This window comes from Ursus americanus, chromosome 25 (assembly GCF_024610735.1).
Source record: "Ursus americanus isolate L20-20 chromosome 25, mUrsAme1.1.p, whole genome shotgun sequence".
Taxonomy (NCBI): domain Eukaryota; kingdom Metazoa; phylum Chordata; class Mammalia; order Carnivora; family Ursidae; genus Ursus; species Ursus americanus.
In genome coordinates, this window is record NC_142151.1 from 44,984,463 (window position 1) to 44,995,624 (window position 11,162).

At 40.1% G+C, this 11,162-nt stretch overlaps 1 protein-coding gene across 2 annotated transcripts in view; it reads right to left on the bottom strand.

The window, feature by feature from the left end:
* Positions 1-10,917, bottom strand: part of CBX5 (chromobox 5) — a 35,550-nt gene extending 24,633 nt beyond the window's left edge. For both annotated transcript variants that reach the window (XM_045800868.2, XM_045800865.2), the window contains exon 1: positions 10,758-10,917. The gene's annotated coding sequence lies outside the window, so the exon portion shown is untranslated. The remainder of the gene's footprint in view (positions 1-10,757) is intronic.
* Positions 10,918-11,162: the final 245 nt, after the last annotated feature.

The following is an 11,162-nucleotide window of genomic DNA, read 5'->3' on the forward strand; positions in this document are numbered from 1 at the left end:
CAAAAACACAGCACAGAGATACACATTACAGCTGTCCTGGCTGCCTCAGGTTTTGTTAAATGGGCTGATAGCTATCACTCCACCTCCACCAAAAGCCCATGAGCACCCAATTCAAGAGGAGTTAAAAGCTTTTTAAATGTCTATTTAAGAGACTGGATTAGGAAAGAGTTGAGGAGGAAGATTAACTGTGGTCGTTAACACCCCTATCATTAACAAGCCACATATAGACAACACAAACTTTATTAATAGAAAGGAGTGTGGAGAGAGGAAATGGTCTCCGTTTGGCTAGCCAACTCCAGTTTGTGATTCTTTAAAAATCGGGCCAAGGCACTGCCTCATCCAGCCACAGAATTATTCTCGGGCAAAGTATCCTGTTTGTCGATTATCTAAGCCTCCTGCTCCAGTGAGCAAGGGAGTAAAGGGCCTTTTGTTCTTTTAGATTAAAACATATGCATTATAAAGAGATAAAGGCGGCCTTATAAATTTTATTCAGCTGTACTCTCCTCCAAGCTCTGACCACCGCTAAAAAATATAAATGAATGTGGACTATAGCAATCCCCAGAACTGCTTAGAGTTATCAGTGTGGTTCACTGGCATATTTAGCAGTAACACACAAATTTCTGATATCTCATTATGAGATCACAATCCCACAAAATACTTTTATATGGCATTTGTTTCCTTTATTAAAATCTACTGAATTTCTTCTCTCAACTGTCAGCCTTCTTTAAATTTAGTTAGGCCACACCTAAACCCATCACTGGGCAAGGTTAGATATCTGACTGTTCCAAGATTTATGAGAAAGTAGAATTTGGCACCACTATGGGCAAATGTCTTCCAGATGGTGCTTTCCAACAACTCTGTCCTTGTGATGTACTGAACTCCTCTTAAGGCACCGCCGTCTCAGGTGGGTGTTATTCTCACATCCACTCCTCTCTTAATTAAAAGAGATGAAGCACGAACTAGTAGATCCCATCACCTTTCATGAAGAACCTGGCAATTTCACCATAAATAAATCTTAAGAAAAATGGGTTATAGCAATGTTGGAGCAGTTACTATGAATCTTAGGTTTTGACATACCACTCTGGCAGACCATGTTCACAAAACACGGAAGGGTTAAAAGAGAACGAAGTATCTATCCCCAACTAAAATAACAGTCATATTTTTCAAACAGCCATAAAATTAAGACACAGCATTTATCCGGCATCGTGCAGCTTGTACAGATTTTGGACATCAGCAGCTTAAGGGTTACAAAGACCCCTCCAGGTTACTCTAACAACCCCTCTATTTTAAGGGAAAGCCTCTGCTATGCCAGACAATTTATGCTCCCTCATAGCCTTAGTTTAGAGAAGACATTCAAGAGACATAAAAATTAATTAGCATAACCATAAACTAAAATCTCTAAAATATCTCTAATTTAACTGTTGAGATGCTATTATAATTTAAGTCAATATCTGATTAATACATTCCGACAAAAAAGGAGCTTTTATGTAATTGGAGTTAGAAAAAGATCTCAGACTGTAAAACTTCATGGAGTTAAAGAGAGCATTCCTTCAACATATGGCATAATTTTGTGCTTTGCCATTACCTTGGTATATTAGCAACATGAATTATATTGAAGTCATAGCCTACAATTTAGATAAATAAAATCAAGGCAGTATTGAACTTTTTCCCATCCATGCAACGGTATCCTTGGCAGCTCCTTGGCCATCTATTATGATCCTGACCAATTTCTCTCTGTGGCAATTTAAAAGCTGTAAAAAAATACATAATGGGTGATGACAGGAGAAACAAACCCACACCAGAAATTATTGAACCTTGTAGGTCTTTGCAAGTGTCGCTATTGACATTTAAGTGTGAGTTACTATGCCACAATATCATAAAAGTGTGTTTTACACTTCAGATATATTGATAGTTAAATGCAAAGAAAGGCCACCACCAGATTAACGGCTAAAAGGGATAGCCAACCTCAGACCACCCAGCTCTTCCACTGAGCGCTCTGATGTGTTCCTTAAACCAAATAAGATGTTTCTATCTTTTTGTCTGGGTTCCAACTACAATCCTAATTTAAATCTTACGCCGAAGGGATGATTAATATTGCAATTCTGATCCTTGTTCTGGGATATTTATTAAGGGCCTAGTAAGTGTCAAGCATTACATGGGCACTGAGTCTAACCCAGTCCTCAACTTAAGGGCTAAGGATTTTAACAGTTTCTCCTTGGTGAAGTCAGCACCGGGTAGTCCTGTCCCCACAGGCTATAACCAAAAAAAACCAAAACAAACAAAAAAAACTACTAAAGGGGCAGCTTGTTAACAGTGGCAAAATCAGGACTAGGAATAAGGAGATGTGGTCCTCTCCCAATTAGATAATTGAAACGTCAAACTAGACAGTTCAGTTAATGTCAACGGTATTATTTGCCCTACTTATCTCATAGGTCTGTTGTGAAGGGAAGAAAAAGAACTGGAAAACACTTTTAAAAATATAAATGGGGGGGTGCCTGGCTAGCTCAGTTGATGGAGCATGTGACTCTTGATCTCAGGGTTCTGAGTTTGAGCCCCACCTTGGGTGTAGATATTACTTAAGAATAAAATCTTGGGGTGCCTCAGTGGCTCAGTCGGTTGAGTGTCCGACTCTTGACTTTGGCTCAGGGTATAATCTCAGGGTCAAGGGACAGAGCCCACATCAGGCTCCACACTCAGAAAGGAGTCTGCTTGAGATTCTTTCTCTCCCTCCCCCTCTGCGCCGCCCCCCCCCCACATGCTCACTCTCTAGAAAAAAAAAAAAATCTAAAAAAAACCCCAAACACACACACACATACGTATGTATACACACACACGCGCGCACACACACACACACGCACAAAGGAAATAGAAGTTTGCCTGATAATAGACGATGTTAAAAATAATGAATGCTTTGGTAATTGTTCCTTCCTCACCTATTTTCTGGAAGAGTTTGTAGAATTGGTATTATCTCTTCCTTAAAGGACTGGTAAGGGGAAAAAAAAAAGGTCTGGTGAAACTTAACAGTAAAGCCATTCAGGCCTGGAGTTCTCATTGGGGGAACATTTTCAACTACAAATTTCATTTCTTTAATAAAAATGGAGCTAGTGAGATTCTGTATTTCTTCTGAAGTGAACTTTGGCAGTTTGTCTTTCAAGAGATGATTCAACTCATCTAAGACGTTGAATGTACTGGCAGAGTTGTTCTTAATATTCCCTTACTACCTTTTCAGTGTCTCTAGGATCGGTAGTGATATCCCTTCTCTTACTCCTGATATTAGTCATTTGTGTCTCTCCCTGCCCTCCGCCATCAGACGTGCTTGGTTTATTAATCTTACTGATCTTTTCAAAAATCAACTTTTTCTTTCATCGATTTTCTCTACTGTTTTTGTTTTATACTTCACCAACTACCTTCTGCTTTTATCTTTAGCATTTTCTTTCTTCTGCTTAATTTGAATTTAACTTGCTCTTCTTTTCCTAGGTTCTTAAGATAGAAATGTAGGTCACTGACTCTAGGCCTTTCTGCTTTTTTAATTGAAGCATTTAATACTATAAAATTCCTTTAAGCACTGTCTTCGTTACATCCCACAAATTTTAAGGTCATATTATCGTTTTTATTCAGTTCAAAATATTTTCTAATTTTGTGATGTCTTTGATCCATGGGTTACTTAGAAGCGTATTTATATAATTATAGATGTATATATTTCAGTTTCATTGTTTTTCCTTTCATGTATTTTGAAGTTTTATTATCAGTTGTGTAAAATTTAGGGTTCTTGTGTCTTCTTGATGAATTGATCCCTTTGTCATCTAATCTGGTGTTAGCTATCTGCCCTACCTACCTCATGTCTGTTATGGAAAAAGAACAAACTCTTTGCAAAGTATACAGCAAACAGAAGGTAAGATGTCTGATGATAGAGAAAGTTAAAATAACTTTAATAAATTTTCTGAACTATCTCTAAGTTATATCTATGCTTGTCTCCAACTACTCATATAAATGGGGTTTGCCGATGTTTTATCAGATCCTTAGATGTAATTTATTGTTGTGAAATACTGAACAAATTAGCAGTATATTACCCTCCACAACTCCCTGTGAGGTAAGTGAGTCTTACTGATTTAGGGATGAGAAAGAAGGTACATGGAGTTCAAGAATCTGCCTCAGAAACCAAACTTAAGATAGATTTCCCAGCCTGTTGGTTGACCTTTTTAGCAGTGCATTTTATTCCGACATAATTATGCCTGCTGACTCAGATATGAACTTGTTTTATTCTAAGAAATGGAGATTATAATCAGAGAAATACTTGAATTCAGTTTGGTTCCTCCTCCTCTCCACGTAAGAAATAAATAATGAGAGTGTACTAAAAATTTGACCTTTGAATAGTCCTTTCAACAACACCAACTCAATCCTATGTTTTCTAGTGTCATTTCTAGCAATGAAGTATGATGGAACCAGCATTCAGTTAAGTCTGAAGAGTAAGACTGCTTGTGAGAAATTTTAAAACTAGCTCCACAATCTAATTTCAGGTAGAAAAATCTGTCAGTGTTTAATTTTGACAAACTACTCTTACTGGAAAGGAAATCCAGACTACACAGTCCATAGCCTCATTAGGATGAGAGTGCAAAATGGCCCAACCTGTCGATTACACCTTTTTTTTTTTTAGAAAACCACAACAATTAACAAATTTGTTATCCTGTCTTAATACCCCAAGGATTTGACAAGTCAGTCATCTATCCTTCGAATCCTAGGCAAAGGCCTCCAAAGGCCTCCACTGGCTCAAAATATTAGAATGAGTTCTTCGCTCACATTTAATATCACAGACTTCAAAAAAATAAACTCCAAGACAATTCAGGAGTTCTTTCATGAAAGTCTTTGGTCTAGAAGGCTAGCAGCAATCACCTATCCAATTTTTTCCATGTAAGATGAAGAAACTAGGGACCAAAGAGGGCAAATGGCTCGCCCAAGGTTATATCAGTAGTTAATGACAGAAGTGGGAAGAGAATCTAGGTTTCCTGAGCTTTTTTTCCCATTTGCCTCTCATTTTTAAAATAACTTTTTCTTGGGTCACCTGGGTGGCTCAGTTGGTTAAGCATCCAACACTTGATTTCAGCTGAGGTCATGACTTCAGGATAGTGAGATAGACCCCAGTGTCAGGCTCCACAATGGGTGTGGAACCTGCTTAAGATTCTCTCTCCCTCTCTCTCTGCCCCTCCCCTCCCTCAAAAATAAATAAATGAATTTTTGGGGGGGCACCTGGGTGGCTCAGTCGGTTAACTGTCTGCCTTCGGCTCAGGGCATGATCCGGGAGTCCTGGGATTAAGCCCGGCATCCAGCTCCCTGCTCCGTGGGGAGCCTGCTTCTCCCTCTCCCTCTGCTACTACCCCCTGCTTGTGCACGTGCTCTCTGTCAAATAAATGAAATAAAATCTTTAAAAATAAATTTTTCTTGAAACCAAAAAGATAAATTATTTAATTAAATAACTTCTTCCTTTTTTAAAAAAAGATTTTATTTATTTGAGAGAGTGTGTGTGTGCACGCGTGCGCAGACAGACGTGAGCTAGAGGGAGAGAAGCTGAAACAGACTCCGCCCTGAATGCAGAGCCCCACTCAGGGCCTAATCTCACAACCCGAGATCATGACCTGAGCCAAAACCAAAAGTCGGCCACCTAACCAACTGAGCCAGCCAGGTGCCCCGTAATTTTTTTCGAATTACGTAATATTTATTTGGATCAGGGTTAGAGAACTAGGGTGTACTGGTTTGAGTGAAGGCCCCCCTCAAAGATTACCAAGTCCTAATCCCTTGAATTTATGACCATTACTTTATATTTTGACGTTACTTTATGTGGCAAAAGATGTGAAAGGAAAAATTTACTTTGGAGTATCTGGTTGGCTTTTAAATGCAATCACATCTATCCTTATGACAGGCAGTTCTGAGACAGAGACACAGAGAAGACAATGTGAAGAGAGAGCAGGGAGAGATGAGGCTGACAGCCACCAGAAGCTGGAAGGGGCAAGGAAGGGACTCTACTCTAGGGCCTCCAGAGGGGGCTCAACACTTTGATTGTAGCTGGCCTCCAGAACTGTAAGAATAAATTCCTGCTGTTTGAAGCCACTGATTCTGTGGTAATTTGTGCCAGCAGTCACAGGAGACTAATACACAGGGGAAATAAAATTTTAAAAATCATAAACTGGATATATATAAAACCAATTACTGATCCAAAAAGAATTGAACTTCAAGTAATCCAAAGAATGCCTAAAACCTTTAAATCCCTCATTTCAAAGGGTAAATTGAGGCAAACAGAGAATATAATTTACCCTCCAAAATACTGGCAGATCCAGGAAGACAAACTCAGCAAGGTCTAATATTTACATAGCTGCTAACAAGAACAGTGTAGGTTTTTCCCCAAACATGTTAGCTGGTAGAGCTCCTGGACAGACTAAACATAGGCACCAGTTGTCACTGTGGGTGTTCTGCCAACACAAGTGTAAAGTTGTCATCAGAAATGAATATGTGGCTTCGAGTAGATTACAGAAAGCTGAATCTTGGACTCTGCACAAGCCAACTCTTCTCAGGATGACCTGGACTCTTTCCCATTAGTACAATGATCAGCTAAAAGGCATCCTCTATAAGGAGGAAAGGAAAATCAAAGTTTACGTCAGGGAAAAAAGAAAATTGCCCAGAGTTCAAGTTCATGAATAACAATGTGTAAATAGCAGCCAGGCTGAGTCAGTTACAAGTGATATCTCGCATTGTAATTTACTACTTTTAAAATCAATATCCACAGCACACAGCTTTAAGCCCAATTTCACGTAAGGTAAATGGAAATAAAAACAGACCAAACAAAAGAACAAGAAAAGGAAAGAAATGCTTTATCAAGGATTGTTAAATGTGCTATTCCAATAAAATATACAAATCATGCTATGTGGTTAAATAAAATACCTAAATAAAACTTACTAATCTTCCTCAGAAACCTCTGTAACCTGGATACCTCTTTTCTAGACCTACTAACAAGGGCTCTGAAAAATACCAAAACTTTCCTAGACATATAAAAATCCAGCCACCGCAGAGTAATGCTTTTTTTTCTTTTTTGCCCCAACCATTATCCTGCTCACATACTATCCATATAGCTTTCTACTTATTGGTTTTCAGACAGACCAGTGAACATGTGTTATGTTCCCTCTTAGCGAACACTATCCTTTTAGGCTTGGCAACAACAGTATATCCTTAAGTTGTAAGCACAAGTACTTGAAATTTAATTTTGTAACACAGGCTAAACATCTTACCTTGTTAACAGACCAGTACAAATGAACAACCAAACCAGGTTCTCCAAAGGCAAAAAATAAGTCTAAACCTAAGATTTTCAGTGTGGGGGTACCTGGGTAGATCAGTCAGTTGAGAATCCAACTCTTGATTTCAGCTCAGGTCATGATCTCAGGGTCCTGGGATTGAGCCTCACATCTGGCTCCAAGGGGAATCTGCTTGAGGATTCTCTCCCTCTCCCCGCCCCCACCAGTCCCTGGCTCTTGCACACAAGCATGCACACACTCCCTCTCTCTCTCTCAGATAAATAAAATAAATCTTAACGAAAAAAAAAAAAAAGGTTTTCAATGTGATAGTCTTAGAGTATCAATGAAAAATTACCCTCTAAAATTTCCTTACTGGAGAGAAATGTTCATCAGACCTATTAACTCCAACATTGTAAGAGAATTCACAAAAAAGCAGTGTGTACTTGCACACCACAGTAAACCAAGTAAACTATGTTCAAATCCTGAAATTTTTCAAATTAAAATCATCAAATAAGGGGTCATGGTTATTTGCTTATAAATCCAAGCAGCTGGGGCTATAGATGGGTGGAATCCATTCAGAGTACTCTAAGACGATGTGATGCACCTATTCTTCAGATCAGTTTTCCCCCCAATCTGTGGGTCTATACACAGCCACGAAACCAGCAAAAACTGACCTGCATTTTTAAGAAAATGAAAGTGTACTGTAGATGAGAAAGTACCAGAGTGCTTTGCACATATATTTATATAATGACGCTTATTTCGATATGTGTACAGGGTCAGTGTAAATGTATTTCTTAGTAACGGTCAAGATCAAGTTTGAGATACACTGATCCAAAAGAATCCCAGTAAAGGAAAGAGGCTTAAAGCAGGTGAAAATCTAATAAGCATCTAACGCAAAGTCCATCTTTGTCCAAAACATATTTGCCATTATTTTAGGCACCCAAACAAATACGGGATGCAATCAATTGTGTTTAGAGTGCAAGAAATGGTAAAAACTTAATGAAATTCTCCTTTTATCCAATGGAATGATGATCTCTCTACATATGAAAAGATAACTGTTAAGATTTAGTGATCCATTTACAAAGGCCACTTCCTAAACACTTCACCCATTTCTCCCTCTGATTTCCAATTATTAAAATAAAAGATTTTGACAAGATAATCAACTCCAGCATCTTTCATGTTACTTGTTTATTCTTATAAGTTTATTTAAGTAATCTCTACACTCAATGTGGGGCTCAAACCTATGACCCCAAGATAGGGTCGCATGCATGCTCCTCCACTGAGCCAGCCAGGCACCCCCAGCATCTGTTACTATAAATCAATGGTTTTTTTTTTTTTTTAAGTTTGTTTATTTTTTTAGCCATCTCTACATCCAACGTGGGGCTTGAAGTCACCACTCTGAGATCAAGAGTCACATGCTCCTCCGACCAAGCCAGCCAGACGCCCCTAAATCAACAGTTTTCAACTAAGGAAGATTTTGCACCACTACCACTGACACCCCCAGGACATCTGGCAATGTGTGGAGACATTTTGATAGTCACAAATGGGGGTGAGGGAGAAGGTGAGATGCATTTACTAGCTCAAAATGTCAATAGTGCTGCAAGAAACCCTGTAGATCAAGATTGTATTCCTTTTGAACCTAAATAAATTAGGGGCAGATAACCTTAATCTAGATCCCTTTAGTTCTTAGAAACTCAGCAGAAACAGCTGCATTATTAGCATACCTAGAAAGTTTATAACGAGATATGAAACAAATTTGTCCTCTTAACAACTGTCAGAGGACAAAGAAATCTCTCCTCTGTTCATTATAAGGGCAACTAAAATTAACTTTCTTTTGTACAACGTCGCAAAGGTCTCTAATCAGAAGTGTACTTCATATGTAGTTGAACTTATTACAGTATTTAAACAATTTTCTATTAACCTTAAGTCAGTGAACAAGAGAGCAATTTAGATTCTGATATGGCCACTATGTAATGAAAATTTCTTTATTTTTACAAAATATCTTCAAATCAGCTGAATGGATGTTACCAACAGGTGATTACAATACCTGTGAAATAAACACTTTGAAGGAAATACAATCAAAGCAATGGAATAATCCAGGTGATGTCTCACTCCTCCTGTCCTTAACACCCTAAATATCACCCTTGTTAAGCAACTTAACAAAATTCAGACATCCTCAGAGGAAGAGCAGAAAGAGAGAGGGCTTAGAAACCCTTTAATGGTGTAAAGAAAGACATAAATGGGGGAAAGTTCCTCAAAGAAGAGACTAAGATAAAAGCACTGAGACATGGATAATGCTTGTAAAGTCCTTAGCACGATGTATCCCTGGCAGATACTAAGTACACGCAAAAAAAGTTATCTTTTTAAAATTTGTGTTTTTATCCTGAAGATCACCTTAGTTCTTAAGGAAAAAACGGCACTTTCTCGAGGTGTAAGGATAAAAAACAGGAGGTGAGAAGCAAGTGATTATGACTGGAAACACAAAAACTGACTTTTTCATCTTTAATCACAAATTATAATCCCTGAAGAGACTTAAACATTAGAGATCCAACCTGCCTAGATCTCAATTTGTCCCTAGAGATAAGGCACTTCAGTATGTAGCCTTCCAAAACTTTCTCTATCGTTTTACAAATATCCATTTGTCCGTAGAAACGTGCATCATGATGTAGATTTTTCTCGGGCGCCTTTCCACGAAGGTAGAGATTTATTCTTCTGGTTCTAACATTGCAAGTCAGTCGTCCTAACGAAGTGAGTTCCCGAAGACCTGCCCTGCTCCCTTCAAAACCTAAAAAGGGTTGAGTGGTGAGAAGTAACGATGCGGGGGAGGGGGGGTGACAAATTCGAAGCAATACAGGAGCAAACTTATAGTTTCCCTACCAGAAAGGTATGTGGGATGGAGGCCTAAAGGCTTCATTAGAGAAGTCATTGTGGATAAAATACGTGCCCGCCGCGCCAACACAGGTATTGAATCCTCTTCTTCACAACCCTAAATCTAAGACCTTCCTCTTCTGGACCGCTGATTGGACGACCTGCCCGAGGGCTTTCCGTAGGCTATCCGCTTACTGGCTCCAAATTTGGTCCATCCATTTACCGCCGACTCCGGCATTCCCCATTGGAGTCAACCCGCTGCCTCTTGGAGGAGCCCAACCTACCGCGCGCTCCGTGCTCATTGGCTCAGGAAGACGCTGCTCAGGCGCGGAAAACCCGCCTCCCGCATTCCGATGGCCCAAGGACCGATCAGTCGGCAGCTAAAGGCAGACTCAATTGGCCCATACACAAGCCAGTCAAACCCTCCGGTTGCAAAGCTCCACAGAACTTACAGGAATAAAACATCCCGCCCCTGTTCTTCCATTGGTTGGCTGAACCCACCGCTCCCCCTTCACGAGCCCCCACCCCGCGGTCCATTCATTACACAATAACGGGCCCAACTGGAGTCAGTTCAAGACCTCGTATGGGTAGGCAAGACTGTCTGCCACTTACCCGGAACCGAGACCGATCACTCACGCTAATGTCTTCCCTGTTCCTCTGCGGTGAGGCCGGACCACAAGACACCACCGCTGCCGCCTTCTGCGCAACGCCAACCGCCCGCCAAAACGGATCCTTCCCTGCGCCTGCGCGACCAATCCTGGGACTGGACCCTTTCTCCGCCCATTACGCCTGCGCAAAACGGGGCACAACTCCCGCCACTACGCAGGCGCTGTAGATTCGCCGCCGTCTCCCGCCCGCCATTTCACGTGCTTCAAGCGCCAAGCGGAACTTCTTAATGCGCCTGCGTAAACTCGCCATTTTACTACACATGCGCCCAGCAGGCGGTCGTTGCAAAAAAAAAAAAAAAAGTCACCTGATAACTTCTTTCCTAATACATAGTATTAACCTTGCTTTGCC